Raw genomic sequence first — 15,276 nt, 5'->3', positions numbered from 1 at the left:
AACTACATGCACAGATCTTATGAGCACCCTGGGAGCAGGACAGTGGGCTAAATAAAGTCAAGCAATCTTGAAATCCACAGGCATTACATTTTCCCTGTATCTAAAGGGTGAGAGAGGTGTTCAGAAGGTCTGACTTTTAGCTCTGAAGGAGAGAGGAGAAAATACAGCAGATACTTGGAGTATCTGGAGGTTTAGTTCAAATGCAGAATATTTACCAGAAAATTAAAACTACTGAAATCCTGAAATACCTGTTTTTATCAGAGACTCACCTATTTCCAGAGAGATGAGAACCATTTATGAATCCATTTCCACAAGAAAACTATAAAAATCCTTTGGAGATGCAATGTTCGGTGTTCAATATTTGCCACCAGCAGACACTGCTGTTAAACAAAATGGGAAGCAGTCCTCAAAGCATCCAGATAGAAAAGAGAATCGTAGCCTCCCTGTAAATCCTGCAAAAATACATCTCATTCACTTGTGTGGATCTCTTTATTGCAGTTGACATGGGCTTGCCCAGGGGACTAACTTGTTGTTCCATAAAGATCCTTAAATAGGCACTACTGATGAAACATTTAATCCAAGCCCTGGTATCAAATGGCTGCTATTGCCAGTGACAGTGATAGAAAAATCTATTTGCCAATTAAATAACTGCATGCAAAGCCATGACTGTTTATTATACCTTTTAACATAGTTCAGCTGGTTTGGACCATATCCAGTGAGCTTCATATTTTACAAAAACTGCATTCCGTATAACTCGTAAGTAACGTGCTTTAAGCCTTCATTTTTTAAATACACCCTTTCACTCATGTTGTTATGAAGTGTTTACTTGGGCAAGGGAATACATTTTACACAGAAATGCCACTTATATCATTCAACTATACATATATATTGCGTTGGACCTCTCTCTGTTGATAATGAAATTATGATTTATGCTTAGAACAGATGACCATATTTTAGTTATTGGGAAAAAAAAGAGCACTTTAAAAACTCGCTGTGTTTACTTTAAATGGGAAGAATGTACAAAAGCTATTCATTTTTTGTAAAACTAAGGGAATACATTTTGATCCCATGAGTCTAATAAAAACTCTGCATAAGCATAACAATAGGGAAAGCTAAGATGAATAGCTGAGGTGAACACTTAAGCCTGGACTTCATTCCGGTTGGACTTCCACCATACCAGGAAACAAGAAAACAAGTGAAGGGGCAGTAATTAAAAGGAATTTAAGATTAGTGGCAGCGTTACACCCACGTGTGGAACACCACTAAAATAGGACACAGCACTCAGTTTGACAAGGCTGCAATTTAATAAAGTCCATAAGGGTGCAAGTTGCAGCTCAGAGAACAGCACAAGCATTTGCTTAACTTGAAATAACCAGGGCTTGACATGTGCTTTGATTCAAGCATGAATATACATCTTTGGGACATAGACTGCATTTTCCTTTCAACTTAGTATGAGAAAAAAAGAAATTAACTCATGCTAATGTATAAAGCAGTATTGAATAAAAATGGGACACAAGTACTGGAAATGGCAAAACACGTATCTGAAATTAATCACTTTCCATAAATAGGAAAAAGAAGACTAAGGTGAGTTTTTGTTTCTCTTAATCACAGGAAAGTTAGGTTTTTTCCCCTTGATCTTTAAAAAATTACCAGATGTAAGTTTATATCTTATTCCTATTCCCCAATGCCATAAATTCAGTATAAACTAAGAAAAAAAATATTTAGTGCTTCAGAATGAACATTGATTCTTCCACATATTGTATTAAGATTTAATTTACTGCTTGCTATGCCATTTTTAACTTTGTAATTATTTTGTCAGGATAAGTTGTAGCTTTTACTGTACAGAAAATGTACTGTAAAGTGTCTGGAGAAAATGTTTCCATCTTACTTTATCAGATTATTGAAACAATGTACTATAATTTCTGGAAAGCACTATTTCCATTTTTACATTAAGCCTTATTCAAGAAAATTCTATATGAATTTCAGTAACTCTTTTAAAGTACATAGGCTGGAATTGTTAGGAATCGGTAGGAAGGTTCATTGAAGACTTTTGTGAGGTAAATAAACTGATAAGTTTATTAACTTAACTGATAAGTGTGCAGCTCTACCACAGCTTCATGAGAACACAAACTGTAGCATTATCTCTGCATCAAATTTATCCTCTAAAGTAAAAACCCACAACTGTTTGCCTAGTAAATAAAGCTAATGTTGTTATGCCATGTTACAATGCTTCTCTTCCTATAGTTTATGGCTATTTTTATGGGAAAAAGTCCAGACTGTCAGTGCTTAAAAATCTTGCATTTGAGCCTCTTTACTTCCTTCATTCCTCCCTGCTGGGCAGAAATTTTAATCACAAAAATACCTCCTGTAACTCCATCTCATATCCAACTTGGATATGCTCAAATTCGAGCACAATCACTTTGTTGTACCAATACCTTTGGAGCAGTCACAACTGGAACCCATTAGGTTTGCAGCTGATCAGAACATTTTTGTGAAGGACAGAGAAGACAGCAGGACCTGCAGAAGCACTGAGACCCCAGTCCTGATAATGTGGGGGTTTGGGCTTCACAGCATGCAGGTGAGTGCCACCTCTGAGAGCCTGCAGGTCCTCTCAGGTGCTTCCTCATCTGCACTGGACCACAGCCAAAATGCACGAGTTGCAGGAAAAAAAAACTATATCTAAAAAACGGTAAAATTAAATTTTTTAATTTTTTTTTTTGGTAGTTCTGAACGAGACATTTTTGTGACAAATATTAATCGAATTTTCACCTGACATTTTAGACTTTTTAGCGCATTTCTTTTACCAGCTCAGCTCTAACACACCTTCAGCAAATGCTTTGGGCATTTCTTATCTGGTGCTTTCAAAGTTTCTCTCAGATCCACAGTAGCAATCATAAAAACTTTTATTTCATTTTCCTAGGATTCTGATCTCTAACATCTACAATTACAGTACTTACTAGTGTATAAAATATCTTTAAATGTGCCAAATATATCTGAATAAATATACTTCAGTGCATAAACTATTCCTTTTTTTCTTTGATGTATCACAATGAATACATTGGCTTTAACGTCTATTCTCTTGATCAGTCATTTTGAGGTGGTCCACTTTTGTTTTCCTGACTTTCACAAACATGCTTGCAGCCAGTAAGGGACTCTTCACTATGATTAATGGCCTCCCATTGGGTATACAGAGAATTTCCCAGCCTGGTTCCCTTGAGAATGCTCCACTACATGGATTTCTACGCAAAGCTAGATTAAAAGAGGAGGAGCAATAGCTATAGTCCACCTACCCCACAGCCATCAATTATATACAGTTATAAATCAAAGTTTTCAGCCAGAACAAAGCCCAGTGTGGCAAACAAACAAGGGCGTTCACAGCAAATTGTTTTGAAGCAGAATAAAACTCTTGATAGAAACAATGGGGCAAGCAAAGCCACTGTCAATATCACCATAAAGTTCCGTTGATTTATTAAGAATTAGACACAGTGTATCCAATTACTGCTGAATTAACTTAAACAGAAAGCAGCAAGTGGAAAAATAAGCAAGGAGATGGATTTCTCTTTTGAAAGGAAAAAATCGCGCAATTCTATATCATAGTTAATTGAAGACAGTAACGTGAATCATAAAGTATCTGTACTTTAACTCCCTGTATTTGTGTTTCTTGGCTTTTGGTTTTAAGCTCTCTCTTTCATGAAACACTGGTATGTCTATCTCATCCATATTTCATCTCCGCTCTGTTTGTTTTCCCGGCTATTTCTGCCTCCATGCCATAGATGATTTTGATCAGTTTGGATATTTTTAAATACCCTTCACGCACAATCTGCTTTCAAACAAGACAGTAGAAAAAAACACTAGGGGACGTGGAGACAAAAGGCTGTTAGCACCGCTCCTCACATGTCTCTTCCCTTCTGGACAACGTGAATTATCTGCAGGGGGTTGGGCCCCTTTTTTTCAGACATTTAAAATTCCATTTTTTGATACACAGCAGCTTTTGGAAAGCCAAGGAATATAGTCGAAACCAGTCATGAATGTAAGCTCCAGCCAAAAAATTAGTTGATATTTGCTATTGCACCCAGTCCTCACTGCAGAACATTTTTCACATAGACTCTGTCTCTCTCTGAAGAAACAGATGCTTGTGAAGAGTGCTCAGTGATTTTCAGCAAGTGAAAAATTAATTTTTTACAACTCTGACTAAAGCTGTGCAGCGAAAGGCAAGAACCTTTAGGATGACTTCATGTCCCTGAGAGACAAACCTTGCCTGTCCCACACCACATTTTCCCCAGTCCTTCCTTGCTGTACAGTCCTCCAGCTTGCAGCAGGCCTCAGCACCCCAATTTTGGAGTAAGATGGAGTTTATGCACCTCTGACAGGGTAGGGTCACACATGAAATATGGAATTATAGAATGGAATCATGTAGCTTGGAAAAGACCTTTAACATCATTGGGTCCATCACTCCCAGCACTGCCAAGCCTGCCTCTAAATCATGTCCCCAAGTGCCATTAATGCAAAAGTTGTTCAGACCTAAATTAATGCATACATAAGCACCTGTCTTCCCTGCAAAGATTTCTTCAAAGAGGCCCCGTGCATCCAGAGTGGAGAGGCACCATCCCCTTCCTACCTAAGTACAGCTGTAGTGAGAAACATGGACCATCATCTCAAGGGCTGGTGAGAAATTCCCAGTAAAAATCCTGGACAGTCAAATGTGCTTCGCGTCCTGCAGGTTTGTAACGTACATATCAACAGTATTGATCATTGACTAATTTTATCTTCTTTTGTCTTGTTTTTTTCTTCTATTGGCAAATAGAGAGCAGAATTGACATGATGTCTGGAGCTCTAACCCCAGATCTCTTGCTAGCTGTATACCACCTAATTCAAAACACCTAATAATGAAAATCTACATCCTTCAGCAACCAAACAACACTGCAGAAGATCAGTTTCTACAAAAACAGGACCAATTAGTGCATACTTGAATTCCTTCTTCTGTCTCCTAAGGGTCTTCATTCTGGATAGACTGTCTCAGTTTTCTTATCTGACCATAACTTTTCCATCAGATTCCATCAGATGCTTGTAGGTATGCACTGCTTAGCATTTGTGAACCTGAAAAAAAAACAATCACCCTTCATCCTTAGATTTTCTTCCAGATTTCTGAATCTGGAGAAGAGGAAAAAGATGGTCATACAAGAATTTTCTTAAAGATCCTCTTCTAGTGTTAACACAAATTTTCCTTCTGGAAGCCTACATTATTTTCCTGGCAAGACTATCTTCAAGTAAGAATAACAAAATTTGCTATCCACAGGTTCATGATCCACACATTCACATTAGTGGACCTCTCTTCCTATGTATTTCCACTCTAATAAAAGAGACATTTGACGACATATATAAAAGCACACAAGAATTCCATTAAGGAATTCCACAATCAAGAGTCATAGCCACTCACAAAAGACATCTACAGTGCCAACTAAAGAGGTGCAAAGGTACATATTCCATTTAGGTTAGAACTGTCTAGCAAGTAGTTCTCAAATTTTCAAAGGAATCAATTTTCAAATTTTCAAGGAATCATGAGATAGAAAGTGAAAAATGCTAGCAGAAATGCTAATGTATCTACTTTTAAGATGATATGCTATGCATACACAACTCCCTTTAAATCAATTTTGGCAATTACAATTTTGTAATTCAAATGCCTGAATTACACAAAGCTGTTGGCAAAGGTAAAATTATGCTGTTTTAAAGAACACATCAGAAAAAGGTATGATTTAACATACTTAAAAGTAGCTTAACATCTGCGTGTACTACTGCTGAATTTCTCCCTTTCTTACAAATTTCTCCGTCCCTGTATTGTCTGACACAAACACACCCCTATTATATCTTGTACTTTGGAAAATGCATTCCTTAAGGGAAAGTATGGATTTTTGCACATAGAGAAACTAGTCCAACCCAAATGAGGTCCAAGCTGGCAGAAGCTTGTAGCAGCTTCTGATACATGCTAAATACTAAGAATAGAAACCAGCAGTGCTTTCACAGCTCCGTGACAGTATTTGTGTGGCTAAAATTAAACGCAAGGTCTATTGATCCACAGCTAGTTTTCAGTGTCAGGCAAATTCAAAGGTGAAAGAAAAGAATGATGACCTTGACACAAATGTGATTGGAAAAACGGCCTGGCTGGGAGGAAAATTTGTGTTTTCCCAAAAAGCTAAATGTGTAATCCTCCGAACAGACTTGTGGCTAGGCACAAGAACATCAACTGAAGTGTGACATCAGCCAATTATCTTGTTTCTTTAACACTCATCCTGCAGCCCTTCCAACAGGAGGGAAACCTTCGTCATCCTGGCTAAATGTTCAGTGCAGGAGCTCCAGGAAGAAGCCTGACACAGCAGGTACAGAAAGTTTAAGTTTACTGCTTTCATTGAGTAGATACACCAAGAGGATTTGACTTGTAAGGACAGAAAGTGGATGGACACACATAATTTGTTACTAAAAATTGAAGTCATATTTTGATTACTGTTATTTGCAAATTATTCTGGAAAAGAAACCAAAGCACATACCTAGTTCGAGTACCAACAGGCTCAAGGTCATGCAGAAGAATATAATTATCTTCAGAAAAAATGGAGGCAATATTAAAGACACAGTTCTCTGTATGAACTTTGTGAATGGACGAGTACATCTTAAAAGAGCCGATGGCAAGAGACCTTCCTCTTGCTCACTATATGAAGTTGTGCCTGAACCATATAATATTAAGGTAAGCACTGTTTGTAGATGCAAAATTACTTTTTGAAGGGGTCACAAATTCAAACACAGCACCTCAGCCAAGCCCGAAAGCGTTCCTTTTTTTATTACTCCTTTTTAAATGTTTATTTCATACACATTTACCACAGCTCATTTCAGCTGAACAGAACCCCCATGTTTGTGATTTTTGCCTACAAGAATATTAAATTTCTGCACATCTGTCTTCTCTCTGGGGGTTTCTCTAGGGAATATAATAGTCTATTTGTTTTTCTATTGATCTTGTATCTAAACACTGTTTTCTCCTTTCAGAAAAAAAGAGAGCTGCCAAAGAATCAGTAGTGTCACAGTGAAAATGTTTTTCTTAGCTGGATGAAATGATGGCAGAGCAAGATTGGGAAAAAATATTTTTCAAATCTTTTAATAAGCGTACTTCCAGATAGGGATATGCTAGATATTGGTCTAGGCATGCCCCAGGCCTATGATCCATCTTTCATCCTTTTTACCAATTTCAGACTGACAGCTAAATTAGCTCCTGGAAAAGGCTCCCGTAGGCAGTAACCAATAACCTGCCATCCAAGGTAAGTTGCAACAGTGAGAGGCATAGGAAAAAAAAATGGAGATAGAAAGAAAGCTGAATTAACATCAGTCAATAAGAAAAAAAAGAGGATACATAAAGGATCAAATTCTAAAAAAATAAAAAATTAAATAAGTCATGTTGGAAAGAGAAATAGAAATTGTGATTTAATGTTATGTTAAGCAATAGGCATAGACTGACCTCTTAAAACATGACTAGCCAGTCTTTGAGTTTCTGTAGTTAGTAAAACCAGTGAGTTTACAAATACACAACTGCAAATGGAAGGGCTCTCTCTTCCTAAAATATTTAGGCTTACTACCACATAGTTACTGAGATGTGTTCATCAGGAGAAAATAGCTGGTCATAAAAGGCAAGATATCAACAACCTTTTGAAAGACAAAGCTCATTTTCTTCTCAGGCAAAATAAAATCCTCAGCATGGGAGAGTTCACATTACAGCGCTAATAGTGCACATGTGCTGAATTATTTAAAAAATAATAAAGATAGGAGGAATGACACATCCGCTGGTTCACTGACAAAGCAGGCAGTTTAATATTTGCACAGTATCTGACCAAGTAACTTGAGCTTAATGAAGCTAACGCTTAACATAGATTTCTGCATGAAAAATTACTGCTGCAAACACTCTGAATAAACTCTTTCTGAAATGGGCTTAGTTAAACCTGAACTTGCATTTTATACTTGCATTTGTGTAATTTTTTTCCATCAGACTCCATGATAGGCAAATCATAGTTTAAAACCAATGACTTTGAGACAGTTAGTGATTTTGCTTCATGGTAGCAATTTCCCTTAATGTTATTAAAGGTACAACATAACATTAGAAATTAGAATTAAAATTATAGTTTCAAAATAGGGTGCAGTACTCTGTTAAGCACTGTTAACAAAGTTTCTTCTGTTTCATTCATATAGATAGAGAGATAGATAGATAGATAGATAGACAGACAGACAGATTCTAATTTCAACAGTCAATCCCAAAATGTTAACATAGACACTGGCAAAAAATCCCTTTTTGTTTAGTGGGATGCCATGAAACATGACAAACCCATTTTGTTGCTCACTGCAGCTGTGTGTCTGCGTTTGAAAAGCATGCTTAAATTAAAGATACAAAGAAATGCCTGGGGTTTCATTGCATTGCAAATGTAAAGAAAGACTGATTTTCTTCAAAGGAGGTTGATAATAACCTGCAAACAGCAGGTATTTTCTGCTACCAGCATGTAGCTGGCATGTCATGGCTAGTACATCTTTAATCATAATAATGAGTTCTGTGGTAATCATGATAAAATATGTTTTAACTGACAATGTTTTTACCTGCCATTGCTACCCTCTACTGAGAATTAGCCAACTTCTTTTCTTTTTCAGTTTCTCTAGCTTTAGCAGCACATCTCATTGAGGCAGCTGTACCATTAGCTGGGTTACTACTCTGAAAGGTTTGCTAGTTGTCAACATTTAACTCTTAAATATCAGTTTAAATACTGAGAAATTCAACTGATTGCTGAGAACAAGGAATACACATAAAAATAACGGAATGGTATGAAAAAATAAGGGAAATTGCCATTTCTTTTCCTGCAACAGGCAAGCATTTTTTTAACTGCTTTCTCAAAGAAAATATTTTTTTTTTTTTCTGCCACAGTTAACAAAGAATCATAGTATGGTCTGGATTGGAAGGGATCTTAAGGACCACCTAGTTCCAACAGCCCTGCCATGGCCAGGGACACCTTTACTAGACCAGGTTGCTCAAAGCCCCATCCAGCCTGGCCTTGAACACTTCCAGGCAACCACAACTTTTCTGGGCAACCTGTTCCAGAGCCTTACCACCCTCACAGTAAATAATCTCTTCCTAATATCGAATTTAAACTTAACCTTTTTCAGTTTCACATCACCACCCCTTGTCTTGCCACCACACGTCCTCGTAAAAAATCCCTTTCCAGCTCTCTTGTGGTTCCCTGTAGGTCCTGAAAGGTCACAATGAGGTTACCCCAGAAATTCTCCTGTAAGTTCCCACTTTCTCTTATGTGCATTTTCTCCAAGATGTTTCCCATATAAAACTAGCATATTTCTCTTGTCTTTTGGGAAAAAAAAAAAAATCAGACCCATAGCAAGACTCTCTCTGCCCTAGACCATCAGCTTCAAAAAAGGGCCAGTTACTCTCCCCTCCAGTAAGCATCCCACCCCTCTCAACCCAGTTATTAAGAGCACTCAACTTTTGCATCTCCTAACTGCCAGTAGGTACACAGTAGTTTACCATGAGTGGACACCAGCTTCCAGCCAACTCCAGAAAACCTGATTCTCCTTGAAATGTTGTGGATGCCCTGTCTCTGGAAGAATTCCAGGCCAGGTTGGATGGGGCCCTCATCAACCTGATCTAGTGAGTGAAACCCCTACCTGCAGTGAGGGGGTTGGAATTGGATCATCCTTAGGGTTCTTCCAATCCAACCATGCTATGAAATATCACCTTCTTTTAATACAAAAATGAACACATTTTAAAAACCTTCTGCCTTTTTTAATCAAAGAAAAAAAATAATAACATAATTAGACAAATATCACTGAAATGTCACAAAAAATATGGAAGGGAAGCTAGAGAGAAGTGATTCAACCTTTTTTTTAAAGCACGACAAAAGCTGCCCAGTGAAACATCCTGAATGGCAGAACATCCAGCATTAAAAGCTGAACCAAAAGTAAACTTAATGTCTAATAAACTTCCCCCCCTAGTCCATGATAAACAAACAAACAGGTGGCTATGAATAAATGCAACCTCTTCCACCAGGCTTGTAGAGAATTATTTGGAAGGGAAATCAGTAGAGCTCTTATGTGCAAACCTAAAATGGCTTTGAGTGCTGGGGATGAACTCAGCATGGGCACTGAGCCTCATGCAGCACAAATATCTGCTCCACAGCCTGTTTCAAAAGCCTGCGCCAGACCTCAGGTACTGGCTTTGGCCAGGAATGAGTAAATTTTCTGGGACAGAGTTAATTTTTTAAACCGCAACAGATCATCACAGAAGAGCCCCTGATGTGTGGTTTTATTTTTATTTCTGCCACTGTCCCTACAGTGGTGCCAGCAAAACTCTTGCTACCACTAGTCCAAAAGAATTTATCTGACAGTTGCACCTTGGTCACAGCACTTCCAGGAACCTGGGCATCCATCCCAAATCCTTTCATAGATAGAAACCAACTTGAGCAGCAATGGTGAAAGATGAGGTGAGAGCAGACTATCAGAGGTGGTAGCTTGGGCTGAGTCTCCTACCCCATCATCAGTCAGCTCTTTACCTGAGCTTTCACAAGCCCCAGTGTGCTGCACTATTTTTTTATTAATAAAACTTTCCACTGCACAGTGGCAATATGAACAGGGCTAGAGAAAACACTCTTGAGTTATTCAGATATGGTGGTAGCACAGCTTTTTCCAATACCTCAGGTATTTTGTACAATGTAGGAAACACAAGTGTACAATGCACCACAGCAGCTAAGACCTCTGAAGGAATAAAGTACTTAAAGACTGAACTATGAAGAAATAAGCATTCTAAATGAGTGCCCATTTCAAAAGCATTTTTTTTTTGCCACTTACTAAGTTTGCAGAAACCTGCTGAAAGGATGTTTCTCTGTTACAACCTTTAACTCTGAGTTCTTAACCATACCATAGATCATAATATTGTCATTCTTCACTGTCACCACTGCGTCAGCAGCTGTTTTTGGTCTCACAAAAAAGGATTTGACCTTTGGGATGGACAGGAAGCTGAAGGAGCAACTTTCTGAAAAAATAGCCTCCTGTTTACATTTGCCTTGTTTAGCGAACAATTATCTTGGGAGACCTAAGTAATAAGCATGTAAGTTTACATAAGCAGAAGTGTCATTCTGATAGCACTAAATATGAGTGCATGTCAAGCTGTCGGTAACGGTGCTAACTATAAAATGCTGACCCGTATTTTACCAATAAACCCCAGGAAAATGCAAATGACAAGACCAACAGCACAGTCTGTCAGAATCTAACCCCTATCTATCACAATGAGGCTCATCAGCAACGACAGAGAAAACAGCAGCTGCCATTATTTTATGGCACAATTTTTAGTGGTATTTGTTTACAATTGTATCTTTAATGCTGGTAAATTCAGACCACATTTTCTATGATCTAAATCAAGAGCACCAGCAAGCCTCAAACCATTCCATATATATGTCCTAAATATTCTCAAGTACTTTAGTTCTACTATAGTCAGCATTAAGTTTTCTATATATATTTGTGTGCTGAAAATAAGTGCTTCATATGAATGAATCTGAGAAGCAGTAGGGTGAAGTATATGCAGTATAACATCTTATGAGTGTTAAATGTTATGTTACAGATAACTCATAATGGCAGAGACAAAGCAACTCAGTTCTTTAAAATCCTGTATTCTGCTGAAGTTATAATGCTATTTAAACATATTGCAAGTATTTACACTTATTGTCTAGAAAATCTTAGTTTTAATGAAGCATCCCTTCATTTTCTGAGGTTTGAAAATATGCAAAAATCAAACATGAAGTATAATAGTTTTTTCCAACTTTGTATTTCACACTATCTTCACAGCGATATTTAAATATTTTAAAGGGCTGTAAAGGTGGAATGTACAATATCCAATCAGGAAACCAACCTCAAGAGCACCCCTGAGGGTGTACTTTCATAGTACAACAGAACACCATTTTATCTGCTTGGAAGAAATACTACTGTTTAGAGTCCATATAGTCACAGTTTTATATGAGACCTAGAGAAAAACTACATACATTATGGAACAGATTTACTGCTATATACGTGCATATCTCTTACATTTGCATGTATTTAGTATTCAGCAGGTTCTGTAGACCACCTCTATGCTGCAACTCTGTTCACTACAGGATCGTAATGACACTGACAACAAATGCATCCCCTGAGAGTACTCAGGCAGCTTCTCTTAGTTACAGCAAAAGTCTCTTGAAATACCATCCCAGCTCAAGGGAAAATTTAGCTCTTTATTTACTTAAATTTTAACAAGCAACAGGAACAAAGAGCACAAAGCCAAATACCCATGACTGTCACCACACCTCCCAGGGTGGCGTGTTCTCTTCTGTGTCATCTCTAACATTACCAAATGTAAATGAAAGAAAACACCCAAATCCTCACTGGACTTTTTCATGATCCTGAAATGCAAGAAGAACAATTTTTGGCTTGCCATCTAAGGTGGGGAAAATACCTCATCAACCTCAAGGTGCTACAGAGCAAGATCATATGCAATGTTCAAAAGTACCACAATGAGAAAAGTACACACACCTAACCTGCTTTTAAACAGCTACTAATGACTCAAATTACAGAAAGCTCTGTCAGAAGACAGACATGCAAGTCATCTGCCACAGCTCAGCAAAATCCTGTGTGCAGGCTCTGTGGTCAGCATTTTTTTTTTGATCCATTTCCAGCAAAAGATGGATTATGAAACATAACCCCTGCATTTAAAAGTCCAATGGGACTGCTGTGATAACACTACCTGTCTTACTGCTTAACACAGACCATTGTGTTTTGGTTTCCCCTGCTTGGGCTTCTTTCTGCAGCACAGATGTCAGGAATATTTCTATTTAATATCTGGCACCTTTTTTTTTCACTGAGGAAAATTAAAGGCCTCCACAGAGTGAACCAATGTACGCTTTTTTACTTATAGAACCTGACTTCAACTTTCCATCTGTCTCAAGTTCATCCTCAATCGGTGTGCTGAGACAGCAAAAGACTATGGATTAACCATCTGTCTGAAGAAAGCTGAGATAATGTGCCATCCTACACTTGGGAGAGGATAAAGATCCAGCATGACAATCAATGCAGATGTACTCTCATAATGGATTTCACTTACTGGGATGAGTTTTGTTTAAGCACTAGCCTTAGTGATCACTAAATCATTACTTAAAAGTAAAAAGTTGTATCTTGCCTTCAGCAAAGTACCACACTGCACCTGACACCAGCACCGTGTGAGATCAAACAGTCCATCCCAACTCCATTTCTGCTCAAGACTCAAGCCAGCTCTCTTTTTCTCTTCCTTCTGCTCCTCAGTGGCCCTCAAGACCACCTCAGGGCATCCAGCTCACATTGAACACAGGTCTCCTTCCCTCTCTTCACCACAGCACGGTCACCATTGTCATTTCAGCCATGTCCACTGCCTTCCTCAACACCTTCCTCTCCCTCTGCTCCTGCTCTCTGCTCTCCCCAAACATTTCAGCATGTCATGCTGAGCTTTCTCCTCCTGCCTTGTCATGTCCTTGCATCTGCTTCTCCAAGTTTCACTTACTCTTTTTTTTCTCTCCTCTGAGTTCAATTTTGTCCTCTTGTCACGTAACTGACTCCCTTTCATCACAAAACGGACAAAAAAAAAAACCCAAAAAACAAACAAAGCAATAAATAACCCTGTTCCTGGCAAGGTGCTTGCTGCCATCCCATGTTTATTTGGTCTGAGCTCCTTCTCCCAATGCAGGCCTTGTCTACTGACACCACAGTCCCTTTGAGCACAAAGACTATTTACTATGGGGTATTTGCACACTGCCTAGCACAGAAAGGTCCACTAGTACCAGTATCATTTCCTTACCCCACAGAGCCAGTGTCAGAACACTACACTGATTTGTAATGCAGCTCATCCAAGGAGAGCCTCTTTTCTTTTTGTTTTTTTAATATGCTTTCTAAACAACAAAACAAGTTGTTGTAACTGTTTGTAGGCACAACTGAGCATGCAAGGATATATGGCATCCACACAAGTGTTGGATACAGGGAGTATTATTTAGCATATCAACAGGCTAGTCAAGTAGAGGCACCCTTGTACCATTCCCAATCGTTCCAAGGGAGGTGAAGTAGAAAGCCAGCCTGTGTTTTCAGCCTTAGGTAACGGACATCCAAGATATTTAACTGCCTAGCACAGGTTTATTTGTCTGATCCTACAAAAATATGAGCCCAACTCATTCCAGATGGGTGCATACCCTGGTGTCCAAATTTACATATGCAAGCACACAAACATGCTCCTGCACAGATCCACACTGCCCACACAACAAGGAGCACAGCAGACCCTTAAAGTATCTGTTCCACTTCTCTCCCACACTGTTAAAAACTGCAACCTAATTTTAATTCTTTGCATATTGTTCTGCAGAATAGTTTGGCAAATGACAGCTGCTAGATAAAAACATTTCTCCTTCATTACTTTTCAACAAGTTCCCATTTGTATTCATCTCCTCTGTCCCAATGAAATGACACTGCAAGTCAGACACACCTGTTTGACAAGAAGTGAGGTCATCTGGGACATTAATTTGTCCTCTTACATAAGAAAAGGCCTGAATAATAAGATAGAATAAATAATAAGAAAGATAGAATAATAATAAGAAAGAATAAATAATAAGAAAATAAAAGTAATAATCCACATCCATAAAGCAGTATGATAGCAAAATTGTGCAAGAGTGGTGGTTACTTGTCCCACATAGAAAATACAGTATAGTGAATAGTTTAATAAAAAGTTTAACAAAAAATAATTTCAAAAAGTCAAAAAAAGGTAAAAGCTTGAACAGCAAAGGGAGACAGACAGATGAAGGAAAGAAAACATCCTGGCCACTACGACACCAGCCTCAACATCTGCAGTTGCTGAGGAACAGAATTTATTAAGGCAAAGTGAATCCTCAGGGTGAAAAGAAGTTCGAAACATACTTCAACCTAAGGAAAACAGGATGCTTCTCAAGCAAGGAAAGCAGTTTATACTTCAGAGAACAAAAACAACTGTATTCATTTGTTTTAGTTGCCAAGTGGCATAAATTGAGCCTCTCCAACTTTAATTAGCTGTTTAAAATATTCAGATTTAAAATAGTTTTATCTCTACTTAATGAATTATTTGTCACCTATAGCCCTTTGTTTTCTCCCTCATGAACCTGATAAAAGCACCAATATGTTTCTCTTTGCTTAATAGAGTGTAAGGAGAAATAGATGCACAGAAGGTAGGTGTTCCCC

General features: G+C 38.2%; 1 protein-coding gene across 8 annotated transcripts in view; it reads right to left on the bottom strand.

Moving 5' to 3' along the window:
• RARB (retinoic acid receptor beta) overlaps positions 1-15,276 on the bottom strand; it is a 311,733-nt gene that overhangs the window by 223,316 nt on the left and 73,141 nt on the right. The window contains exon 1 of one of the 8 annotated variants that reach the window (XM_036379261.2): positions 270-311. The exons of the other annotated variants lie outside the window; for them this stretch is intronic. The gene's annotated coding sequence lies outside the window, so the exon portion shown is untranslated. Of the gene's footprint in view, positions 1-269; positions 312-15,276 lie in introns of those variants that run through there. 8 annotated transcript variants of the gene reach the window in all.

This window comes from Molothrus ater, chromosome 1 (genome assembly GCF_012460135.2).
Source record: "Molothrus ater isolate BHLD 08-10-18 breed brown headed cowbird chromosome 1, BPBGC_Mater_1.1, whole genome shotgun sequence".
Classification (NCBI taxonomy): Eukaryota; Metazoa; Chordata; class Aves; order Passeriformes; family Icteridae; genus Molothrus; species Molothrus ater.
Note: the sequence above shows the minus strand (reverse complement) of the source record. Positions and strands in the feature narration are given on the sequence as shown.